This window comes from Sardina pilchardus, chromosome 2 (genome assembly GCF_963854185.1).
Source record: "Sardina pilchardus chromosome 2, fSarPil1.1, whole genome shotgun sequence".
NCBI lineage: Eukaryota > Metazoa > Chordata > Actinopteri > Clupeiformes > Clupeidae > Sardina > Sardina pilchardus.
In genome coordinates, this window is record NC_084995.1 from 5993369 (window position 1) to 6013415 (window position 20047).

Consider the following 20047-nt stretch of genomic DNA (forward strand, 5'->3'; position numbering starts at 1 on the left):
TAATTGAGATCCAGATTATTGCGCATTTCAAGAATTCTGTAGCCTACTACCACATCTGATGAAGGCCTAGGCCAAGTGAGTCTGTCCTAAGGAAGCAGAAAGTCAGAAATGTGCGTTAAAACTAGCCTAGGACTACTGACCTTTTCGATTTTAGTTCACGGACAAATCACATAGGCTAGGCTACTAGAACTACACTTGTCAAGAAGCCTATGTATCAAGCATTTAAAATATATATATATATATATATATATTTTTTTTTTAATGTTTAAAAGAAAGTTTCCTTGCCTGGGTGAGGGTTGGCCTAAATTTGCTCCAAATGAAACAACCGTATAAATCCACTGAGACTGTCGAATACCGTCGTTAGTGAAATATCCCCCAATCTCCTGCGGAGGCCAGATGACACTATTTTTTCTCCGTGGCTCTACATGATGACAAGTAGGTGACGTTCCATTTTCGTTGCAGCCTCCTTCCAAAATAGACATCGCGACGGCAGCTAGACCTACCCCTCCTCACGCGTATAGCCTTCGCCGTTTCAACCATATAGCCTAGGCCTACTGTTCATACACTTTCATACTTTCTACCTAACAGTAATAAATACATTGTTTTAAATGTAAGCTATACTACAGCCTTTTAAACGTGTTTTAGGCAGCAGCTATTCATGGGTTTCATCAGGTCCCTTTCCACAGGTGTATTAAATCAAGCACCTTGATTATCAATGCAGACTGCATGGTGCTTGATTAATACACCTGTGCAAAGGGACCTGATGAAACCCATGAATTAACAACACGGAATCGCCCCATCGTAGCCTACCAGACAGAAACAAAATCCCATTGGATATTTCACGCCTTATCAAAGACTGGCGGCTGTCAAGAGAACGTCTGATGTTTTTGCCAAGAGGCATAAGCGCGTCCGGGAATAATTTAGCCCAAGGAGTTTTACAGCAGGCTGTGTGAAGTTAAATGCTGGTCTCTTTAACAGAGGAAACCCATGCTAATAGTATTGTACAAATTGTATCGTGTTGGTATGAATAGGCCTATTTGTGGCAGGTCTAGTCTAGGGACTATATAATTATAATATTATCATTCCTACAGTGTAAAAAACATAGTAGCCTAGCGTAACGTCAAAAGAAACGTTGTAGCCTAAAATGATGCTTAAGGCTTAGACACTTTGCCCACCAATTCTTTAAAACGATTTTTTCACCTTTGCGACAGGATGCTGCTGAGTGGCACTTTGTTTTCATAAGTCCCTCAAAACTGCTGCCCTTTTTCAAAAAGAAGAATCTAGATGCCTAAACAATTACAGGACCATATATCCAATCTACCTTTTATTGGCATATTGGCATTTTTTTAATTATTATTACTTTCAGTCTGATTTTCGGGCAAATCAAAGCACTGAAATAGCTCTCATTAATGCCTCAATACAGATCAAAAGCAATACCTCAGTGCAGCATTTGATCACAACGTAGGACCAAAAAATATGAACATATTTTCCCCATCCTAGCATCTCTACATGGTTAGGCTACCTGTTAAAAGTCGCATTGACTTCAAAATTGTACTTCTAACATACAAAGCCATAAATGGCAGGGCACCCGAATATATTAAAGATCTTAACACTTTAGTTTGGGGTGTCGCTGTTACAGTGTACCTACCTAATTAGGTACAGTGGTAGCCTACAACCTGTGTAACAACATGTACTATCAGGTACTACCATTGTACTTGCCTCATGTATTTGTGGGTACCTACATATAGTTGTTACATTGTAATACTACATTTACTACTTTCTGGTCATGAAAGATTTGATATACAAACCATTCTTAGCTCCAGTCAAGAGGTCATTGTCTTCAGTGTACATATAACAGTTGTGCTGCTACAACCTTGTTACGGGTTTATGTCACTGTATCAAAGAGTAATAAGTGTGTACCAACACAGTTGATACATGTGCTACATAGGGTAATGGCAGACATGTTCCAAGACATCAAAGACACAACATACATGTCATATGTGCATGCAAGTAATTAACTGGTACATTTAACAGGTTTATTCCACAGTATCAAAGAGTAACAAGGTGTAGCAGTGCAGCTGTTACATTTATCAACTGTGTTGGTACACACTTATTACTCTTTTATACAGTGACATAAACCCGTAACAAGGTTGTAGCAGCACAGCTGTTACATGTACACTAAGGACAATGACCCCTTGACTGGAGCTAAGAATGGTTTGTATATCAAATCTTTCATGACCAGATTTACCCAATCCAGCAGGTCTCAGGTCAGCCCTTTGCTTCTGATGAAAAATGTAGGCAAATTGGCAAAGTTTTGTAAAGCACTCAGTATTACAATGTAACAACTATATGTAGGTAGGCTACCCACAAATACATAATGCAAGTACAATGGTAGTACCTGATAGTACATGTTGTTACACAGGTTGTACCACTGTACCTAATTAGGTAGGTACACTGTAACAGCGACACCCCAAACTAAAGCGTTACCAAGATCTTCTAGTCCCATATAATCCTAGACCCTTACGATCATAAAATACTGGACTTCTTGTCATTCCAAGAATTTAAAAAACTATAGTAGGAGGCAGAGCTTTTTGTTACCACGCACCCCTCCTCTGGAATAATCTTCCTCCCTCAATTCGATTAGCAGACACCCTCCCTATTTTTAAGTCTAGACTTAAAACATATCTCTTTAGTGCTTCCCATAGTTAGGTATGGTGCAGTGTGGAACTTCAACTTCAGGGTCTTATTGGAACGGACCACCTCTGCTGTGGGCTTGTGACTGGTGCCCCAGTCATGCATCCCATGGTGGCTACTGACCACACCTGTGCTGGTGCTTACAACCATGCCTTAGTTATGCTGCTTTAGCATAGCGCTGTGATGGACTTCTCATGTGTCATGCATGCCGTACAACTCCTCTTCTACCATATCCCTCCAATAGGGAGACCAATATGTCTTTGCACTTTGGGGTGAGTTCAAGAACTTCGCTGTTGATGTCAGCACTGACATTAACGTGCTCACCGAGAATGTCATTGGAACTATTTCCACAATCATAGAAATGCATGTACCCAAAGAGACTGTCAAAGTATATGGAAACCAGAAACCATGGATAAATAAAAATACACGGAATGCCCTGAAACAACGCACAGCTGCATATAAATTAGGACTGGAGACTGGCAATATGGATTACTACATTGCAGCAGCATACAATGTCAGAAAAGCAGTGAGGGATGCCAAGAGGGAATATGGAGAGAAGAAGGTGGAGTCCAAATTCCAGCAAGGAGACCTAAAAAACGTATGGCAGGGGCTAAAAATCATGACAGACTACAAAGCCCCACCCCCCTCCTCAGGAGGTGCAAATAAGGAGTTGGTAAACAGCCTCAACACTTTCTTTGCATGGTCAAAAATTGTATGTCTGAATCTGGAGGTCAGACGTCAAATCTGACAGTGATTCTAAGAGTTGCTGCAACATGTAGGGATCGCTGGCTTAAGTAAGGTATTCATAGGTAAGATGTTATTCATTGTGCCGTAAACAGGTTTATTTCACCAAAATGAAGCTTTCAGCTTTCTCCTACTGCCTTATTTCAAGTATTTCCCTCAGACTACAATATCTAACTGCTGTAAGAAATGAGATAAACAATGTTAGCCTCGTGGAGTCAGCAGCCATCAACATGGTCAGAGACATTAAAGTCTGCTTCTGCTTCCCCCATCCATATAGTTCATTAAAGAAGCTTCCCCTAGTATTTTGTTGATTTTTGCATTTGCAATAGCCATTGCGTGGTCGTGTGTGTGTGCATGTGTGTAGCTCAGTCTGGCCAGATGTTAAAATTTGCTAAGTGACGTTTTCTGGTTATCTGTGCTGCCGCTGCTGTTGTGTTGGGTGCACTGAGGTCAGGACTGGGTGTCATGAAACGAAGGCGGATGAAGTTAATTGTTGTATAGGTCTGGGCTACCTTCTCATCATGATTTCTAAGCCATTTGTAAGTCACGTTTTTTTTCTTTCCTATTTTTCGGGGGGGGGGGGGGATACAACACCTGTCTGTATCACAGCAACAGCTTAGCTACACCAACAAAATTATCCTGGCGCCGCCCATGAAGAGAGGAAAGAATTACTGACTGAGACAAAGAAAAAGAACAATGCCAGGGCAGTTAGTGAAAAGATGGCTCAAACGTTTCCCTTCAGAAGACATGAGGTTGTCAACTTGTGCCCCAGTGCGAGAGAATTCATGGAAAGATGGCCTGCTCTTTTTGAAACATCTCAGGTAGTACATTTTAAACTATTTGGAGCACAGTAACTGAGATTAATTCAGTTTTTAAAAGGCATTTAGTCTGAAAATGCATATTAATTCACATTTAACGAGGCAACTAAAGTGTAAAAATATTTATTTTAGTTCATGAATATGAGTGAGCTGTAATGAATGGTAAATGTTTTGAAACATAGCATCAAAGCACATTTCACTTATTTTCAGATCAATGAAGAGTTCCGTAGATTGATTACAAAACCTCTGGAGCCAAAGTTCATGTTGATGTTGGACCAGTACACTCCAAAGCTGCTAGGCCTTTTCCAATCCAAAGGAGGAGCTGTGGGGGAAAGTAAGGTAACACATCTACTCATGCTGAAGCTCATTTGCTGTCAAAGGCACGCACGCACGCACGCACGCACGCACGCACACACCCTCTCACACATACAGACTTGCGTGCTCACACACGTACACAATCACACACACATTCAATCATTACGTAATGCTCTTGCAAATCCTTGCACGCACACATGCACCCATATTGCACTCACAGACACACTGACCAGCAAGCACACAAACATAAACATATCCATATGTGTAACACCAGGTTCTTACAGACCAGACAGTTGCCAGACACCAAAGAAGAGTCAGAGGGGAAGATTAATCAAGTACAAATTTATTGAATTTATGATAATCAGAATCAATGGGAGTTGGGGATACTGCCCTACAAAGCCAAAACCCCTTAACATCATGTTTGGTCAAAAATGAGTTAATGTCATTTTTGGGGTACTTGAGACCTCCTTTATCATGTGAATAAATATCGTGAGTCAATTTAATCGTTTTAACGTAAAAATAAAGGGCTATGACAACCGTAACATCCAAAACCGTAAGAGAAACCACAGCAGAACGCCATATAGTGTTGTTACGGCTCTATAGCCTTTGCTCCGGCAGCTGAAGTTGGGTTAAGGTGTTGTGACTTTGCCGAACCAGGCAGCAGGAGAGATGTTACTGTACCACCGTGATGTTACTGTACCCTGGCTTTGTCCTACTGTCAAACTTTGCCGCTCTTTAATTGTCACTAAAGCACATATTATTACGCACCATATTCGAAATAAAGACAAGTGTAGACTGCCAGTGCTCGTTGCTTGTGTGTCAATAACTCTGTATAGTCCAGTAGTAATAGGGTCAAACCCGGAACAAATTAGTAACAAGCTGAATTTTTCAGGATATGTTCAGAATACCTTTAGGAATAACATACTAAAAGTCCCCGTGAATCCCCCTTGTGCTCTCTGAGATATTCAAGATGGCGTCCAAAATGGCCGTAATTTGGAGATTTTTCCGTATTTCAGGCTTAAAACCTAATACAAATGCAATTAAAAGGTCAAAATATATGTTTTATAGGGCAAGTAAGTCGATTTCATCATTAGTTTATTGAATGGAGACATTTCATAATAATACAGTTACCTCCATAAGTATTGGAACACATGCTAAAGTTGACTGTATAAAATCGTCTTTTGGAAATTGATCTTAATGCCTTAAATGGAAAACATGAGGAAATATCCAACCTTTAAGGACATCAATTTTGTTTGTGAATAAGTATATATCATAATGGTTTTTATTTCAGTTAGCCTATTAGCTGGTTTCATTCTCATTGAGCTCAATGCAATTCAAACCAGCTAGGCTAACTGAAATAAAACCATGCTAATCTCTTGGTATGGTGAAGGGTATGTGATGTGGGGTTATTTTAATTCCAAAGGCCAAGGGTTCTTTATCAGGGTGCATAGTGTCCTGGATGGATCCATTTATTTAAAATAAATAAATGAATAATAAATCGTCCTGCCTCTATGGGAATTTTAACACATAGGGTTAACATAGGCGTTCCAATACTTATGACCCCTGTATTTTAAGGAAAACATTTATTTATTTACGATACATTATTCATTCAGAAAGATATTTCCTCATTTTTTCATTTAAGGCATCAAGATCAATTTTCAAAAGATGATTTTATATAGTCCACTTAGCATGTGTTCCAATACTTATGCTCGGAGGGGACTGTACATCACTTCAGTCATCATCAGAAACTGGTCTTGATTCTTCAGTTTCTTCATAATCTAGTAAAGATGACAGAGTTGGCCTTCCTTTGCATCCAACTTGCACATAATCCGTGCATAATGCATGACTCCGTCGCTGTCGCTGAATTACTCTGATGTCAAAAATCTAACATCTATAGGCTGTGACCGTGTCAATTTATATGTGAACTCCTACTGAGCTCAGGACTTCACAAGTTCACATTTAAGAATGTTCACAGTACTGTAAATGTATGTAGGTTTCCAAGAAGAAATTACAATCAAGGATTGAAATGACAAAAAAAGTCATTATTTGCATAATGAATACCTCTCGTATACTGTATGTTTATGAAATGGCTTTATTACTTGATGTTTAGGACATTATGTACAAGTATAATATTATATGCTATATGAGGTCAGCATTATATATACTATTATGTGCCATGATATTACAAAGGTTATAGAGGGAAAATTGTTGTCTGATTGTTTGTCTAACTGTGCGTTCACACCAAGAGCTACCAAAGTTGCAAGATCACTTTTGTACTGTAGCTGTAAAATGCAGCTGCTACATAATAATTATGAAGTTGCTCATGACATGAGAGATTTTAACCTTCAATTTCAATTCTCTTAACTCAATTTTTGTTAGAAAATGTAAGATGATCTGCTATTTTATATATAAAATAAATTTTGCCGCTGGTCATTTTTGTTGCTTTAGTCGCTCGTCTCCATTCAAAGTCAATTGCTTGCAGTGATTTCGCAGCTTTGGTCACTTTTGGTGTCAAGGCACGGTTACATTATGTTCCATCTCACAATCATGTCGACTATCAAATTTGTATGTACATTTTGTGTCATTGTCACATTAATGATCTTGTAATCTTGGTTAACTTTAATTTTAGCAGTGTGTCAAAGGTGAATTTGGATTCCTTGTATGAGAAAACATATTGCATAGTTCCATCCAGGACACTATGCACCCTGATAAAGCCTTTGGAATTAAAATAACCCCACATCATCACTTCACCATACCAAGAGATTAGCATGGTTTTATTTCAGTTAGCCTATTAGCTGGTTTGAATTGCATTGAGCTAAATGAGAATGAAACCAGCTAATAGCTTAACTGAAATAAAACCATTATGATACTTATTCACAAACAAAATTGATGTCCTTAAAGGTTGGATATTTCCTCATTTTTTCCATTTAAAGCATTAAGATCAATTTCCAAAAGACGATTTTATACAGTCAACTTTAGCATGTGTTCCAATACTTATGGAGGTAACTGTATTATTATGAAATGTCTCCATTCAATAAACTAATGATGAACTTGACTTTCTAACCCTAAAAATCATATATTTTGACCTTTTAATTGCATTTGTATTAGGTTTTAAGCCTGAGATGCGGAAAAATCTCCAAATAGCGGCCATTTTGGACGCCATCTTGAATATCTCAGAGAGCACAAGGGGGATTCACGGGGACTTTTAGTATGTTATTCCTAAAGGTATTCTGAACATATCCTGAAAAATTCAGCTTGTTACTAATTTGTTCCGGGTTTGACTCTATTTTGAGCTAATGCTCTTGGACTAGTAATATGGCTTACTCTCGTGGAAAATTGTTGGTGGAGATGGCCTTGAAACGAAGACATCAGCAAGGTAAGAACATACCGAAAACATGATGAATTTAAAAAACATGATACATTTTTATTGTATACTTCAGCTAGCTTCTGAGAACATATAGGCTAGCACCACTTAGCTGACCAGACAAACTGCTCAAAGTATGCAATTGGAAAAGCAATATGAACAAGCCATATTCAGATGGTATCCAGCTTTTATAGGTTGTCATTCATGTTATGATTTTCGTTCAGGTCGATGGTTCAGATCTGACGATGTCAGTGACAGCCCGGAGCTAAATTCAATCTGTGTCACGTACTGCTAGCTAACGTTGAGGCTGACACACCTCCTCATTTGGCGGAGCCTCCCCTCACATCAGACGCCGAAAACCAATCATTATAAATACAGGCATCCTACCTTTCCATGTAATCCGATTTCATCCATGGAAGCAGGGGCGGAGCTAATGGTTCACTCTAGACGGGGCGAAGACCTATAGTGGGCCCCTCCCCCTGCGTGCGTGCGTGCGTGCGTGCGTGCGTGCGTGCGTGCGTGCGTGCGTGCGTGCGTGCGTAACAAGACTTTCAAAGCGCTGACAATATTTGTCCTTTCCACGGTTAGGTTCGTGCATGGTCCGTTAAAAAGTAGCCTTAAAGTACTACTATACTAACGTAGCTTTAAACAGGTAATGAACGTTCTGACAAGCACACCCATTCCCTACCTTGTTCTTGCCCATCTGAAATAACGCCTCTAGCTTTGCTGCCTCCATCCTTTCTGTTTTCGTTGTTTACATCCATGATGAGTCTTAAGTTAGTAAATTAGCTTAACAGTTTATGGCGATAAAACAGCAAATAGGCCTATCGCCGCGTAAAAAGCAACAAAAATAGGTCTAGTCTTGCGAGCCTGCGTGCGTGCGTAACCTATTGTCTCTGCTGCTCAAACAAATTATGTGCATATAGACCTAGGCTACTTCTGACTTTGATAGCCTAACGTGTTCACTAACTTTGCAGAAAATTGTAGCCTATGTCATGCAGTTAATGGGATACTGTGCTGCATTGAGAAGTTATGGTAGGCCAAATTTTTTATGAATACACACACACACGCACATGGGACATTTTCTCTCGTTGTTGAGCAATGCGCAATGCGTGCGGCCGTACACCTGCAGGTAGGCTACGCCTGCCAGCTACTCGGTGTTTATACCAACATCATGTTTTTATTTAAGCCATTCCATGTTGTGCTTATTGGCTGGGGCATGTTGTTTTCTTTCATGTCGATTCAAGATTGTTTGTGTAGGCTAAACTACCGGTCAAAACTCTCACAGTTGAATTTCACTACGCTTGCCCGTTTAGGCTTATTGTTTTTTTGTTGTTGTTGTTTTTACAAGATTAGGCAATACACCGAGGCAGGAACTCCACTGACACTAAGTGTTGGTGACAGAGGTAGCCATACCGTACGGTATCTCAAGTTATGGCCGGGATTTGTATTTATTGGCTGCGCAATAACTTAACCAACACAGCGCACGTTGAATGAATTGACTGCCTTGTGCGTAAACAGCGGTGGAAATCCCGACAGTGTTTAAACTACATGAAACATAATTAGTGAACCATCAAATACCCCCTTATTGCATTGGCCATCAGTCCAAACATTAAGCAATATAATCAAACAGTGTAAGAGTAAATTAGACCCCAAAACAAACCAAAAATGTTCTGCTTTTGATGGCATGCCGCTCCGTTCCAAATGAAACGCATGTCTCACAATTAAACGCACGTATGCAGAGCCTAATTAGCCTAAATAAAATGGGCATAATTTGAGGAGTTACAGGTAGGCCTAGGCAATCTCCTGCCAACCTAGCCTATCTTCTTGTCTCTATTGAAGTTGTAGCCTACCTATTTCGTGTGTTTACAACAACATTGACATTGACATGTTCCGTGTGCGGATATAGAGAGGCTTTCCAGGCTATCAGAACTTTTTTTTTTAACCGTTTATGTTCATCGGCGCAGCCTACTACAATGCGAACTGACAGCTGTTGCCACGCGTATGCTCCAGACTCTAAATAGGTATATAGATCTTGCTAACTCACTTGATTTTCTGTAATACGGTAAATGCAACCTGTAGCCTAGGCTACCTCAGAAAACCCAGACAGGTCGTGCATCAGTTTCGCTTTTAAAACACGCCAGTGTAGCGTGAGAGGGGAAATGCCTGTCGCGGGCTATGCAGTGTTTAAGGGCATGACAGACGGGCTCCCATTGTGAGGGCACTCTACGGACCAGCGGCATCTTTAGTAGCATCTAGCAATCAGTACATATAAGCATCGTTAAATACAACAATTCAGCAAGATAGATTTGGCCAAAGGTGGGCCCCCTGCCTGCACCCGTGGGCCCGGAGCGACCGCCCCCCCCCCCCCCCCCCCCCCCCCTGCCCCCCCACTCGCTCCGCTATTGCATGGAAGACATAATCCATAGAAATTCACGAAATCTACTATATCCAAAACAATCCATGCATGTTTGAACCATATTCCCTTCATGCTGCAGGTGTTCATTTCACAACTCCATCATCACGAAGATAGTTATCGCTAACAAACTTGGCTAACCTCAATGGTAATTTTATGTAAAAGTTAGTCCAACTTTTTTTCGGTCGACTCTGTCCTTTTTTTTCCGGTCGACTCTGTCTATTAAAAAGTAGTAATCCAAATCGAGTTCGCTGACTGCGCATCTTGAGAAGTTTGGTAGCATTTAACCTTTAACCCTTAAATTTGATTGACCAGCTTGGTCACAAGGTGCTGCTCCTTTCACGGATAGGTCGTTTGTAAACATGGAATTTTGCTGGAGGATATGGCTAAACTTTCTTCCTCAGGTTATTTGTTAGGTCCCTGTGCAAAATATAAAATTAGTTGTGTTGGGCCTGTGTCTCATGAACTAATAGATCAAATGAAATGCTGTTAGGGTCAATCAGTATGCACAATGTCAATGAAATAGGTGCTGATTTATTATATAATAAAATGATATTTTATGATTTATTATATAATAAAAATATATGATAACAAATATCAATATTAATTACTGTAGCTAATTGTAATCATCATTGTTGAACTGGCTATTTGCGCCCTCTGGCTGGCTTATTAATAGAAGGACTAGTTTACCAATATCAATCATCTCCTTGTTGCATATCATTTCAGAACCAAGTGAGGACAAGCCTATTCAATGTGGTCCAGAAGCACCAAACACAACAAAAAAGATCATTCTGGACAATGGTATGCCTATTCATTCAAATTAATGCCATAATATCTTACATTCATGAATATTTTTGGGATTTGTATCTAATTATAATTGCTCTAATTATAATTTTTATTTCAGACTCTTTTAAGGATTACTGTGTTCAAAGTGACACAAAAACATGGACAATCCTTGATAGCTGTCTGGACATCAGTTTCCCGCAGTTTGGCTCTGAGGACCTGTTTACCAGCACGCCTGACACCTCTATGCTTCTGGATTTCTGCAATAGTCCAGACATAGTCTCTCTGCTTGCCTCCAACACCACCGGAGCCCTCGTCCCAGCCACTCTGCCTGCCTCCAACACCACCGGAGCCCTCATTCCAGCCACCTTGCCTGCCTCCAACACCACCGGAGCCCTCATTCCAGCCACTCTGCCTGCCTCCAACACCACCGGAGCCCTCATTCCAGCCACCTTGCCTGCCTCCAACACCACCGGAGCCCTCGTTCCAGCCACTCTGCCTGCCTCCAACACCATTGGAGCCCTCGTTCCAGCCACTCTGCCTGCCTCCAACACCACCGGAGCCCTCATTCCAGCCACCTTGCCTGCCTCCAACACCACCGGAGCCCTCGTTCCAGCCACTCTGCCTGCCTCCAACACCACCGGAGCCCTCGTCCCAGCCACTCTGCCTGCCTCCAACACCACCGGAGCCCTCGTTCCAGCCACCTTGCCTGCCTCCAACACCACCGGAGCCCTCGTTCCAGCCACCTTGCCTGCCTCCAACACCACCGGAGCCCTCGTTCCAGCCACCTTGCCTGCCTCCAACACCACCGGAGCTCTGTCTACCCCGGCCCCTCCGATGAGAGAACCATGTGGCCAGAAATGCAGGAGAAAATGTACCGAGAAATTCAATGAGGAATGGCGAAGGAAGATTTGGGCCATGTACTGGAACCTGAACTATACAGACAAACGCACATTTATGTTCTGTAACATCAGCCAGCTACCAACAGCGAGATTATATGTCCCAAAAGGAACAAGTCGGCGCAGCAGGTCTTTTGTTTACAGACTAAAAAATGAGGATCAGGTTCCACAGCAGGTCTGCAAAAATTTATTTTTGTCCACTTTGGGGTACCATCCGACAAATGACAGCCTGGTCCTGTCGGTGATGAAGAGGGAAATGGGAGATGAGGAGATCCCAAAGGATAAAAGAGGGAGACACACACCAGGCAACAAACTGGATCTGCAGCCACTGTTGGAACACATTGAGTCCTTCCATCCTTCAATTAGTCACTACCGGAGGGAGCATGCTCCCCAACGCCGCTACCTCCCAAGTGACATTAGTATTAACTGATGTATGCAGACTGGCTGGAAAAAGGCAACAAGTGCTCCTACGAAACGGAAAGCAGTGCGGCAGAAAAACATCGGCTTCACAAAGCTTGGAGAGGAGGAATGTGAGGAGTGCTTGCTGCATGAGGAGCATGAACATGCTGATGGTGATGATGGTGACTGCTTGCAATGTGAGCGCTGGCACAAACACAAGCATTCTGCTTTGCAGAGCAGACTTGCATACCAGGCTGACGCAGACAAGGACTGGCAAGAAGACACATCAGTGAGGAGTGTGGACCTTCAGAAGGTCATCATGTTGCCACGCATGCCTGGGGTTAAAACTGCCATCTTCACCCGGCGTATAGTGGCATACCATGAGACCTTTGCCTCAGTGGGGAAGAAAGAGAACAAGAAACACACCATCTCTGTGGTTTGGCATGAGGGCATGGCGGGCAGAAGTGCTCAAGAGATAGCGTCAGCCTATGGGATGGTCTTGGAGAAAGAACGAGATGCCAGACACAGCATCTTCTGGGTCGACAATTGTGCAGCCCAAAACAAGAACTGGTGCCTGTTGAGCATGCTAGTCTGCACCATCAATGCTGCCTCCTCGGAAAGGGAGGATATCACATTGAAGTACTTTGAAAAGGGACACACCTTCATGAGCGCCGACAGTTTCCACCATGGCGTGGAGCTGGAGATGAAGAGGAGGCCTGGCGGTGTTGTCTACGACTACGAGGACTTTTTTAGTGTAGTGGCTGCTTCCAACTCCAGAAAAGTGGAGGCTTTACACATGAAGAATGGCAATGTACTGAACTGGAGGGATGGCCATTCCACCACGAAGACCAAGACGGCTCACAAGTTGAGTGAAATGGCTGTGATTCAGCTGAGACGGGGATCGAGGAGTTTGTTTTACAAGCTCACCCACACAGATGAAAGCTTCATTGAATTGGACTTTCTCCAGAAGAAGGCCAGCATGAATGTACCCTCTCTGCTCAGGTCACATGACAGAGGGATTGAAGAGGGCAAGAAAAATGACATCATCAAGAACCTGTGTCCCCTTATGCCTTCAAACAGAAGGGCCTTCTGGGTCTCGCTGCCTGTGAACATGGTGGATGAGGAATGAACAGTCTAATGCTTAATTAAATATTACCAAGAAATAAATATACTGTACCTTTTCATTCAATTATAATTAAATTATCTTTTTTGAGAAAATATTTCATGTATTTATGTACATGCAAAGTAACTTATCTGTCATAATAAGTTTATACTGTAGTGTTGCCGCTCTATCCTGATCATTATAGCACTTTATCAGACCAATGGTCTTCTATATGATTTAAAAAAAATAGCATGATGACTAGACCTTGGTTAGGTGTTCTTATAATGGATGTAAATATGTTGAACAGCGAGCAAATATTTAGCTTATGTGGGTTAATGCCTTTTGCCTTTGCACGACTCCTCCATTTTTGGCATATGATACAAAGGCAGAGTAAAGTAACAGCCAAACGAGGGTCAAAGGTCAATTTTGAGTTCACAATTTTTTGCATAGAAACATTTCTTCACCCTATCAACTACCTGTCAAATTTTGGGAGTCCTACCTAAAATACTTTTGTCTGGACAAGACAAAAACTTTAAAGTCATTTTTCTCAGTTTCACACTAGTTAAAGGGGGTTAAGGTCTTTTGTCTTTGCAGGGCAGGATAGCTGCTCACTCTCAGGTTTAGGAGGCCCAATCAACTGGGACACACAGTGTAGACACTACAAGCACAGCAATCAACAACTTAGGTGATCAAGATCACTAACCACACCAATCACAGCAACCAAACAAGCCTAGAAGTAAGCAGCCAGTCCCCTGCTACAGCCAGTGGTCCTTGAACCATCAGTTAATCAGTTTATACTTAATAAATAGAATAAAATGTTAATTTATTTAATTATAGCAGCAAGTCTTTACTTTTCAATTAATTAAATAAAACTCAATGTTACCACAGTCCCAATTGGCAGAAGTATACTGGACCGCGGGCTGAGCCACTTGGGAAAGGTAGATGGCGAGCAGAGTCTCAGCACAGGTCGGCCCCCCTGACTGGGACTTAAAATATATTCCACAGACACACAAAATCAAGAGTCAAATAAACAATGGCAACTCAAACACACACTAATACAGTTGGCTAACACCTTGACTTAAGTTACTTGGAGCAAACACCAAACATCCACATTCAGTCAGATTCTGTTGTTACAAACCTACTCTATTCACTTGATGTCAGCCACTAAGTAGAAACTCACATTAACAGCACAACACATAGTACAATAACAAACAAACACAATCAACTGCACGCCATCCACCTTACCCACAGAACACAAAGGAGACCAAAGAGGGGGCGGGGCCATCGTTGGCACCATTATATATGGCTCTCTTCTTCTCCCCTAATGGCCTAGGCACTTCCTGTCTGAATGCACTGGCTCCCCCACAGCACTGGTCCCATTATTACACCTCATGTCCACAGTCCATCCTGTTACATATGCATACATACACCTGTAGATTTATTCTCATTCATTGACTCCCTCTCTTCTCTCTCTTTCTCCCTCTCTCTCACACACACATACACATCAATGTTCATGTTTTCATATGATTTTTTTGGTGTCTGTTGAGGTTCAAAATTGCCTGAGGATGGAAATGTGTCAGTAGTGTTGTTTTTTTTTTTCCCCCCAAACAGAATATTCTGCTGTGGTTGCACGTTGAAAGAGCACACACAAAAACGGTCTGTAACTATCTTTACAGGATCCTACCAGCATTGATCTCAAGAGAGAAGTGGTCTTACTGTGCCTGATGGACTATTTGGGGGAGGACAAAATGGCCCTGATCAAGGAATACTGTGTAAGTAAAGAGCGACACAACTAAAATATATAATTACAAAGGTGTGACATTACATATCAAACGGCATGGTCCTGAATACAAAACTGTGCCATTTTTACAGTCAGATGACCTGCTCCATCACGACATTCCGCAACAGGTGATGGGAATCTATGTAATTAGGAAAGATTCATCAAATGCCGACCTCACAGATGATGTTGGAATTGTCCTGGAGGGTGTTAAGGTGATGGGTGGTCTTGGAAACCTGGCACGGGCATGCTCTGCTCTTCTTGGACTGACCTACTCACTGAACCTAAGCTACCCAAAAGAGCTGAGATACACATGTGAGGCCTTTCAGAAACTTTTTGTGGAAGTAGAGGGGACAAAGCTCTCAGGCAAGTTGCATACCCTAAAAAACAAACAATTGAAATAAGAGGATCTGGCCTTATGTTACTATAGGGTTTATTGCACAATTAAGTCCTTGTTAGTGGTTTTCATGTTTAACAGTTGACTTTAAGGCTTTCGAAAGTTTGACTTGTTTTTCTGGCTGAAATTCCTTTTCAATCATTCCTTGAAAGTAAGTGTTCTGAACTACTTTTGTGCGGTGAGAATATGTGACATGTATGTGCCATAAATGTAAGCTTCATGTTCATCAGATCCTTTTTTTAAGACTTACAAGGTAAGCAAACAGTATTTACCCTGCTGGGTTTATTATTTTTAAAATACTTTTAATTTGTATTATTATTATTTCTTACTTTTTTTTGCAATGTAAAAAAAAAAAAAACAAGTCATGTTTATTGGGGGCCAAGCAGCGAAGCTGCGAGGCAACCCATGGTGATTCTACGTATTCTTATTATTATTCCACAGCTCTGATTGGTCGAACTCAACCGTACAGTAAGAAGTTGTGAAATTTGGCACACTTATTCTACTCACAATTCTAAGAACTTTCACCAACTTATAGACTCTTAACCTCAAACCTCTAGCGCCACCAACAGGTCAAAAATCCTCAATTTCTCAACAACATTAATGCAAATAACTCTCAAATGCTTAGACCTATCAAGCTGAAACTTGCTCAGTGTATTAACGCAAAAGGTATAGCCCTACCCACCAATTAACAAGACTTTTCCACAAACGCTGTAGCGCCACCAATAGACCAAGGTCAAAACTTTCAAAAAGTTTCACAGGTCACACATTTCATCCGATTCTCACCAAAATTTGAACACACCATCTTCAGACCATGCCTTCCTATTGCATTGCTTTCTGGAAGAATTGACAAAATTATTTGCCCTTAACAGCCAATCAAAATCGGCGGCGAAGCCGCCACACAGACATTAAACCTATATCTCTATGGAAGCCATAGAACCATACAGTAAAAAGTTTTGAAATTTAACACACATATTCCTCTATGGCCAATGACCACTTTCCCCAATCTACAGACTCCAGACCCCAAAACTCTAGTGCCACCAACAGGTCAAAATGTATAAATTTTTCAACAACATTAATGCAAGTAGCTCTGCAATGCTTTGACCTATCAAGCTGAAAATTGCTCAGTGGATTAAGGCAAAAGTACTGACCCCACCCACCTATTAACAAGACTTTACCATTCAGGCTGTAGCGCCACCAGCTGGACAAGGTCAAAAACGGTCAAAAAGTTTCACAGGTCTCAAATGTCATCCAATACTCACCAAAATTTGCACAGACCATCTTCAGACCATGACTTATAATTGCATTGCTTTATGGAGCAATTGACGGAAGTGCTCGCCTGTAACAGCCAATCCAAATTGGCGGCGAAGCCGCCACACAGGAAGTGAACCTATATCTCAGCAAGGCTTTCACGTATCAAGACCAAACTTAGAACATGGGCTCAGAACCCAATTAAGAGAAGCCTCAACAACTTTGGTGCCCTTTGACAACTGTGGGGGCGCTATAGTAACAGGAAGTAGGCTCATATCTCAGCAATGCTTTCACATATCGAAACCAAACTTGGTATATGGACTTGGGACCCCACCCTGAGGACGCACAATACATTTGGTGTACTCTGACCACTAGGGGCGCTATAATTAGCAAAACTTTCTTGTATCAACACCAAACTTGGTAAGTGGACTTAGGAACACATCCCAAGGACACACACACACACACACAAAAAATTAGAAATTAATTTTGGCTATTTTCTTCACATCCACTCTCTCTCTGTCTCAAACCCAGACACAAGCACACAAACCCTCCTCTATGGTGGTCGTGGGGGGGGGGGGTTCCATTTGCACACGCCCACTCTCCCATGTCATATCTTTTGACCACTAGGGGGGCGCTATAATCACAGGAACTCAGCTCATTTTTCATTAATTCTTTCATCTCTCTCTCTCGCAAACCCAGACACAAGCACACACCCCCTCCTCTATGGTGGTCGTGGGGGGGGGTTCCATTTGCACACGCCCACTCTCCCATGTCATGTCTTTTGACCACTAGGGGGGCGCTATAATCACAGGAAGTCAGCTCATTTTTCAGTAACGCATCTCTTTCATCTCTCTCTCTCTCTCTCTCAAGCCCAGACAAAAGCACACAAATACTCCTCTATGGTGGTCACAGGGGGAGGGGGGGAGGGGGGGTTGTCTTTTCAAATTTCCAAAGCTTGGCCCCCACATTGCTGCTCGCAGCTTAAATTTTAAGTGTTTTACTTTTTTTTGTTGTTGAAAAAACAAGTTATGTTTTGAAGTGTTTACAGACATTCTGTACTTCAAATGTTCTCATACAGATGTGTTTGGGAATAAAAGAAAATAAAAGTGTTCTCATACTGATGTGTTTAGGAATGAAAGAAAATAAAAGTGTTCTGTGGAAAAAAAATCTGTGGTGTCATGTATATTATTACAGTGCATGCAAATGCACTGTTCTGTTCTTCCTGGGCTGCTGCTTCTTATTATTACAGTGCATGAAAACTGTTCTTCCTAGGCTTCTTCTTATAGTTCTTCTTCTAACGCAGTCAATTCAGCTTCAACCGTTTAACGTAGAAACTCCATTCAAACTTTGTCGCGTAGGTCTTACTTACGCGATGTGGGCTTTGTATTTTTCAAGTTTGTAACTTTTATACTTTTTAAACTATAAATTAAAAACTATTAAAAATTTCCCCATAGACTTAACATTGGCCTCTATGACATCACAATCGGGTCGTTAAGCAATTAGAATCTTATGCCAGGTGGCCAGCCCCACCTGCAGCAGCTCTCTCTCTCTCAGGCTCAAGTCCTCACTGCAATAATACACTATTAAATCATTTAACCATTGAAACTACTCAACTATTTAACTGTTCAACCATTCCAACTGTCAGTTATCATCAACTATGCCTCCAGTCAACTACATGAAACCTCCATGTACCTAGCAACCAACATAGCAACCATTAAAATTAAGCGTTTATGACCGTTTCCATAGCAACCAACATGATTTTACTACAGTAACTTATTCCTGATAGTGGCCATCATGGATACCCTATCAACAAATGTTTCAAAATAAAAGTCCTCACTAGCAAGTTAGCTAGCTAGCATGGTTGGCATAGTTAACATTGTTAGCATAGTTAGCATTTTTAGCATAGCTGCTAGAAATGATTAGCTAAGTTAGCTAATCAACCTAGTTAGCATTGTTAGCATAGTTAGCATTTTTAACATAACTGCTAGAAATGATTAGCTAAGTTAGCTAATCAACCTGGTTAGCATTGTTAGCATAGTTAACATTATTAACATAGTTAGCATTTTTAACATAACTGCTAGAAATGATTAGCTGAGTTAGCTAGTTAGCATGGTTAGCTTAGTTACCATAGTTAACATTGTTATCATAGTTAGCATTTTTAGCATAACTGATAGAAATCATCAGCTAGGTTAGCTAATCAACCTGGGTAGCATTGTTAGCATAGTTAGCATTTTTAACATTTCTGTTAGAAATCATTAGTTAAGCTAACTAATCAACCTGGTTAGCATTGCTAACATAGTTAGCATTTTTACCATAACTGTTAGAAATCATTAGCTAAGTAAACCAATCAACCTGGTTATCATTGTTAACATAGTTAACATTTTAACATACCTTTTAGAAATCATTAGTTAAGTTAGAACTGGAATGTTTAAGCTTTAAACTGTCTACCTTCACACTATCAACTCTCTTTAATCTATGCAACCACCATGTTTACCCTAGCTACACCTTAGTAACCATATCTACATTATCTATCTACATATTTTTGCATTTTCGTGCACTGGTAATTCCTTGGAATTGCATTTCTAGTTACAGTGCATGCAAATGCACTGTACTGTTCTTCCTAGACTTCAGCTTACCACTTTTTCTGACCGCAATTTCTCTTCAACCGTTTAACTTAGAAACTTCATTCAAACTTTGTAACGTAGGTTTTCTAATGGATCGGGTTGCTATGACTTTTCAACTTTGTAACTTTTATACTTTTTGAACTATAAATTAAAAACTATTAAAAATTTCCCCATAGACTTAACATTGGCCTCTATGACATCACAATCGGGTCGTTGAGCAATTAGAATCTTATGCCAGGTGGCCAGCCCCACCTGCAGCAGCCCTCTCTCTCTCAGGCTTTACGCATACAATCTCTCTGTGAAGACTACATATCCTGTTTCCTCTGTCCACAACTGTTTCAAAATAAAAGTCCTAACTGCAATAATACACTATTAAATCATTTAACCATTGAAACTACTCAACTATTTAACTGTTCAACCATTCCAACTGTCAGTTATCATCAACTATGCCTCCAGTCAACTATATG

The 20047-nt window shown here is 41.0% G+C and overlaps 2 protein-coding genes across 10 annotated transcripts in view; one reads left to right on the forward strand and one right to left on the reverse strand.

The window, feature by feature from the left end:
* obscnb (obscurin, cytoskeletal calmodulin and titin-interacting RhoGEF b) overlaps positions 1 to 382 on the reverse strand; it is a 345273-nt gene extending 344891 nt beyond the window's left edge. For all 9 annotated transcript variants that reach the window (XM_062517333.1, XM_062517305.1, XM_062517313.1 and 6 more), the window contains exon 1: positions 286 to 382. The gene's annotated coding sequence lies outside the window, so the exon portion shown is untranslated. The remainder of the gene's footprint in view (positions 1 to 285) is intronic.
* Positions 1 to 20047, forward strand: part of atg9b (autophagy related 9B) — an 839198-nt gene that overhangs the window by 679497 nt on the left and 139654 nt on the right. The window lies entirely within an intron of this gene.